Below are 7,421 nucleotides of genomic sequence, written 5' to 3'. Positions count from 1 at the left end.
TGTAAGCTGCACACTCAAAAATACAAGTGTTATTTTGGAAAAAGTTTGAAAGCAAGAAATAAAAATAAAAAAGATTTATCACAATCTAAAAAAAAAACATTCTTACTTAGCTAGAGAAAGCAGTGTGGTAACATTGTGTGAAAAAATATAAAAATAAGAACTCTGTAGGCACAAGAAGTGAAAAAAGTAGCCCGTAAAAATAAACTATATATATAACTTAATATGAAAAAAAAATGAGCATTTTTCAAGGGGGGGGGGTTATAAGGTGGAAATCAATAAAAATATGAGCATGAACACACAGCTTAACAGTAAAGAAAATTTGTTTGTTACTAGATTAAAATTGGTTTCTTTTAGGTATTGTATACTTTCCATGCCAGTGAAAAATTTGCCACAACTATATGAAATCCAGAGTATAATGTGGCAGCAACATTTTATGTATATGTTAGAAATATTACTTCCATTGAGATACCTCTTAGCATTGCTTAAATCTATACCCAACTGATCCAAGCTAAGCAGCGACTCTTATCATGATGTGTAGCATTAAGCATGTACTCTGAAGCAGTGGTGTAGCTAGAACTTTTGCTGCCCGTGGCGGTCCCTGAGTTTGCCACCCCTCTCGATACACACCAAAAATACTACAGAAAGTCAAAACGACATATAGAGAAATAAATTAAAACACTGTGTTTATTTTTGAAGTAAAACATTAATTTCAACATTCTAAAATGTTATTTTTCTTGCTATTCTGTTGGCGAAGTCTATTTCATAGTAATGTGGGTAATTCTTAATCAGTTTTAATTTAGAAAAACTCCTCTCACAACTAACAACACTTAGAAATTGTGAGGAAAATTCGCTGTAGTATTACAATAGTTAGAACTGAGTTCTCAAGATTGTATTTTAGAATTAACTGCAAAAGTTCAAAAATGTTCAAAGCGCCACCTCGGGGGGACTGCCTTCCCCCCTCTAGCTACGCCTCTGCTCTGAACGAAAATGCAGTGCATTGTAATCTACAAAATAAAGCTGAAAATCAACTGCTCTTAATAGACAAATAGGATAGTTTGGAAGATGCTTTGCACACAAAATTTTGATTGCTTATGCTGCAGTAAATAATGGTTGAAATTGAGAATATAGTTTCTTGTCAATTAAAATGTGGTTTTTTAAGCTATTTGAGGAAATTTAAATGATTTTGTAAGATAACATTTTTTTCTGAATTTCTGTCGATGTCTGGATTTGCTTCTGTTTCGTTAAATTAATTGTATTCTTCTAGGAGTCACAAATTTGGTCTGTTATCTGCTAGTACTTTAAAGCATAAATTAAATTATGAAGAATAATGCTATATATGCTTTCATGGAATGAAGTATAATTCACAACTTCACGGCTAGAGTTTTAACTAAGTTAAAAAACTGTCTACGACTATCTCTGATCCAGAGTATTTTAATAATGAGATACACCTTGTTTCTACTTGTATGAGTTGTTATAGTGAGAGTTTGCTATAACAGTCAACAATCCTTACCTCAACAGATATGTTTATGGTGATATCAAATAACCTTGCTTCAGCTGTGCACCAGCTTTGTATTAAAAAGGTAAGGGAAAAGTGAAGTGATATCTTTCTTAGGAAAAATAAGATAGGATTGCATTTTCATGGCTGTAAAATTTGCTAGGTTATCCTCACCTCACTTGAGAATGGCAAGGAGATTTAAGGTGTTAGCTATATAGAATATCCTGAAGCTTATATTTAAGGATTACAATACTTCATTCATCAAATGAAGAAGAGAAATGGTTCATACTCATTAATGTATAAGGAAAAATGAGCATGGCCAAAGGTACAGAACTATAGAGCACTATAATGATGAGGAAATCTGAAGAGAGATAAACAATCCACAATGATGCTTGATAAATACCCAGAGAGAAAACTGATAACCTGTTTGGTAAGTAAGTGTTTATGCTGGGTATTCTTCCAATTATGCTCAAAAAATGCACTCTAGAATTAAGCCCCATCTTATATCATGTGCACAAGCTATTGCACTTGTTTAGTAGCGTGGAAGCAAGCCTATATGCAACAGGTTTAATTAAAAACAATAATGAATTTCTTGGCATGATTTAATTTGTAGCCAAGTGAAAAATTAAAAAAAAAAAAAAAAAAAAAAAACTTTCTACAACTATATGCAACAAGTCTTAAAAAGAAAAGCAATAAACCAATGGCAGATGGTGTTTTTCCTGAATATTTAGCTCTTAAATTTGAATTTGACAGTTTTTTTTTTGCAGATATTGCAGGCTGAGTACCAAGTTGGGTTTTGACTTTATGTGTTGAATTTATTGTGAACTGTTTCATTGTAGCACCTTAAGACATGGGATTGAGAATAGCTGAATGAAGAATGTTCTATTTTAAAAAAAAAAAAGTTACAAAAATAAATCTTACAACACTTTTATTCCCCAAAGAGAATAGGTAATGTTCCTTTAGCATTAAGTTTTTGAAACAGGCATGCAGCCATTCTTTAGCCTTCCCTGATAACGAGCTGAATCTATCAAAGGGGGGAGGGACCACAGACGACTCATCTCATAAACCCTAATATACTTACTAATGTTAACAGTGCAAGTTTTATTATTAATTTTTAAAAAAATAAATGCCATGGTCTAGATTATCAAGAGGAAAATTGATATTTACAGTATATATATATATATATATATATATATATATATATATATATATATATATGCAAGGAGAGCTAGTTAAGGAAAAAAAAGTCCAGGTTGTTGAGAAGATGTGTATTCTTGCAGGTTGATCAACATTGTGTTGTTACCAAGCAATTTGCTATGTTAGCCAAGTAGACACATACCCACTCACCAACCATGGGTTTAAATCCACTATGCATAAACATCTTTAGGTGGTGGATTTTCATTGTTTGATGCAGACCACTTCCCTGCTTAAAGAGTTTCATATTTGTCTCTAGAACAAAAGGGAGAAAGAAAATATGAAAGAGATTAAAAAATATATATTTTTTTTTTTTTGCTTGCTTAGTCCACCTATGATACAAATATGGTCTACAAACCTTCTGTGGATGGGAGATTCATGAAAAGCCAGTTTGAGATGTGAACAAGAAAGATGACCTCACTGTTTATGCAATTAGACTGTGAAGAACCAAACCTTTATAACAGCTTTCTAATTGAGAGTGAGTTTCATAGAGAAGTGGAAGGGTTTTTTTCATGTCACAGAGAACCTGGCCACAAGAATATGTGAATTTGTTGGCCTTGTAGACTTAGTTGCCTCAGACATAACAATTTAGTGAAATAAGTGATATCGAGATTATTAGCTATCTGATTATGCTATCGGGAGATTGTATCTGCAATTTAGCTGGATTTGACTCCTATTTAGGATGCAAAGCATCTTTACAAGCCTGAAAGTGAGTAAGTTTATCTCATGTAGACAAAGTTTTCCTTCCTAAAACAAGTTTTCATCCCACAAAACTGGCAAACTGGCTAGAAAACAATTTACAGAGGACACATTAAACACAGCCTTAATCGCTTTGGCTGTAATTCCAAACAAATAAAAAATATATATAAATAAAAGCATTTTCAACTTGTGGGCTATGTGTTTGAATTCCTGGTATAGGTATTTCTATACCACAATATCTTTATGTAATAGATGATTTTTCACCAATGTGCCTGTCTAGTCCAGTAGAAATCACATTTGCTTACATAGCACCAGGCCATTTGTTTATATATAGATTCTTTCTAGTAACTGACTAGAAATTTTTCTGGGACTTTTTTTTTAACTGCACACAAACTCAATTTCCACAGATGCCCCCCATGTAACCTCTCCAGCTTCCATATATATAAATGAAAATTTCAACCAACATCCTATAACCCCTTTCAGAAGTTTATAGACCTCATCATATTCATTCTTTCTCCTGATATCTTTATAATGGTTCTTTGCATACTTTCACATTTTCTTTATCATTAGAATACAGGAAACTAAATCTGTGAACAGGTCTGGATGTGGCCACATCAAGGCCTTGTGAAGAAGGAAAATGTCTTATTTTTAAATATTTGTATTGCAGTTATCTTCTGAGTTGTATTTGCAATTTTTGCTATGTGACCTTTTGAACTTCAAAATCCCTAGCATCAATTTCTCCAAGCATAATATGCCATTGGATATTTCATCATGCAAGGTGTATAACTTTAAACATTGAATTAACAGCCATTATCATTTTCCCACACTTATGCTGTATATTGATAGCATCCCTGACTCTCCTGCCTAACTTTGCATCATAGCAAACAACATTTAATGTCTGGTCCATCTCAGGATCATTAATATACAGAATGAACAATGATCCATGAGGAACACCACTGGTCCCCTTAAATCTTGCAGATTCAACCCCCTCCCTTGACATGCCACTTTCTGAATCCATCAGCCATCCACTTATTCAAGCCAATAGTTTATATTCCAATCCCATATTTTCTAGTTTATGCAACAGCCATTCCTATCTAAAGCTTTAGTAAAGTCCAACAGTATCATAGTGTATCCATTCCGTTTAATACAACTCAGCCATAACATTGTTATAAAACATGACCTCCCTTTAGTAAACCTGTTCTATTCCTTGAAAAGTGTAGCTTGTCCAACTCGTTTCTGTATGTGAGCTCTTATCTTTGCAACCACTGCAGAGATACTGATATGTCAGAAGTTAAACATCAGTCTTTCTATTACCCTTGTGCAACAAGATTTTTCCTACACTGAGACTCAAATTATACAAACATATCAAGGGACATGATATATCTGTTAGGATTTAATGAGGGAAGATGTTGGTTATATTCTCCCTCTAGAAATTATTGATTCATTGATAGCCTTGAGCTCAGCTATTGCTGAAGGATGGAATTAGCTCCTATCTGTCTTAAGTCAGTTAAAGAATCTCTGCATACTCTAATAAAAACCATTAGAGGATTTATTTTTTTGATTTTCATCATTTAGTGTGGTTTTGCATTAAATGAAAGTACTGTTTTGCTTATTGAAGATCTCTTTAATATGTTAATATGTCTAGTTTCTAGAACTGAATTTTTGATACAATGAGAAAGATACGATATAAAATGCAAATAATTTCCAAAGTTGATTGGTTTGTGGTATATTTTCAAAGATCTGTTTTCGACAGTATTCCCAACAACTAATAGATTATGCTATTCATTCAGCCCAAAGGGATATAATCATAGTCTTAAGATTCTTATATATCCATAACATTTATAAAGCCATAAAATGCATCTTCAAATATTCAAATTATACATTTGTCTTCTCAAACTACAAAACTTGCTAAAGCACAGAAGTACAATAGCTCAAATCGATGTGTGTAGCATAATGCTTATAAGTAACTGCCAATCTGGATGCAATACCTGTTACATCCAATCCACCATTCGTTCCACAAGGTCATGCTTAACTGAACTTTATCGAGTTTTCAATGTTCCCATACCACACTACTTACTTTCCACCACTAAGTAAAGACACCAAACTACCCTAGCAGCAATAAAAACTTCACTCCTTCAGAGTGGTTTGCATTCAGTACAATCCAAATACATCTCTGAAATGAGAGGGTTACCATTATTGATTTCAGGAAAAAACAAACATCTTATGTTGCTCTGATAAGAACCACCAACCATACTATAAACAAAGAAAACTATCTACCCTCGTCCTTGTGGCAACTAAATAAAGTGAATTACTCCAGATGAGTCGCAAACCAATCAAACTCCTCTTACTCTTAATATATATTGTTTCATGAATACCCAAGCAGCAAGCTCAGTTGGGTTTCTTTATCCAATGTATGATGACACTTTAAACGAAATGGTTAACACATGCTAGCTTCCCATGTACATTTATTTTTGTTTCTTTATTTTAATTTTTTTTTTAAATTCATAGTTTAATTCATTTTTTCGTTATTGGTTTTGATGTTTTTCAGCTATCTCAATGTTTATGCTTGGTTAGGCTATTGGTTCATCTTCAATCGCTTCTAATTATATACCATCTCAGTTCAGATCCATTCCTGTACTAAACTATATTATCCTTACCTTCAAAAAATACATGCACAAATATATCAGATTGATAAGCCTTTAAATTAATATAATAAATCTTATTTAATTTATTCGTTTTTAGCCTAACTTGGACAGAAGAGCAACTCCATTACCAAAATAGCTTTGCTTTTCCAGGCTGATAATATCAAATTTTTATCGGCATCATGAATTTTTTAGATAATTCAAAGTATTAAACTGTCTAATTTTGCAATGTTCATTATATTTTGTATGTATTAACATCATCTGTATAAAGGGCCTGTGTAGCTGAGTGGAAGTGGCATTTGCACCTGCAGCGCTAAGCTGCCTAAAGATAGTTCAATTCTAGTCTTCTTTGAACAGAGCTTTTTCTAAGTCCTTCACCCAGTACCAGAGGCGATCTCTGGCACGGGAGAGCGAGTTTTTTCTTCTGTAAACTCAAAATTCACCATAGAACCCACACTATTTCAGACAATATAGTGCTAGGATTAGGGCGACTGCAAGATAGTGGCAGTTGTCAGCCATCTCTTCACTGAATGCCCTTTGTAATAATGATAGCATTGGACCAGCTATCTCATTTGTACCAGAGATTGAACTGCCCTTCAGCCTCAAAAAAGTTAGATGGGGCTAAATCGGCCTCGCTTACTTCCTATAGGGTAATAAAAGGTGTTAGAGGATTTTTTTAAAAAAAGAATCTGTATAAATGCCTAAAATATGTGGAGGATAGATACATTCTGATGTCAGCGACCTCTAATTTATAAAACACATTTTTTAAAGGATAGGAAATAAATAATTTGCTGCACAATTATTTGCAGCAGTCTTTTAGCCCTAACTTTGGGAACCATCCACTTTTCATTAACATTATTGCTGCAGCTAAGTGCATTACTGTAGGGTGCAAGAAGAAATGTGATGTTCCTAATCCTGAGTAATTTGTAAGAATTTGTGCATGCATGTACTCTCAATTCTATGTAGAGCTGTAAGATTAAAAAGCAGAATTTCTTATTGTGGTTAGCCCAAAATTCGTTTTTTTTTTTTTTTTTTTTTTTTTTGAATTAGAGAAAATCCTGCTGTAGAGATCAGGTTATGCACAGAAATGCAATTAGCAATTGTTAATTCATCTTTTCTCTTGTTATGCAGCGTCACACTTTTTGTTTACCACACAAAAAATCATTGTTCAGTAAGCAAGATATTAATTTTAAAAAAGTACATAAAATAAAATATTTTCGATTGTTTAAAAATACTGCACTAATTGACATAAATAGTGCTGGTTACTCCATATATATTAACCAAAGAGAGAAAATAAAATACAATACGCGATTTACAGCTGTCATCGCCTAAAATCGCTGGGTTAAATTATAATCTGTGATGTCTCCTGTTGACATACGACCTGGTATTAA

Source organism: Typopeltis vanoorti, chromosome 23, assembly GCF_054136105.1.
Source record: "Typopeltis vanoorti isolate ZY-2024b chromosome 23, IOZ_Tvanoo_1.0, whole genome shotgun sequence".
NCBI classification, from domain to species: Eukaryota; Metazoa; Arthropoda; class Arachnida; order Uropygi; family Thelyphonidae; genus Typopeltis; species Typopeltis vanoorti.
The sequence above is the reverse complement of the archived record's forward strand: the minus strand, read 5'-3'. Positions refer to the sequence as shown.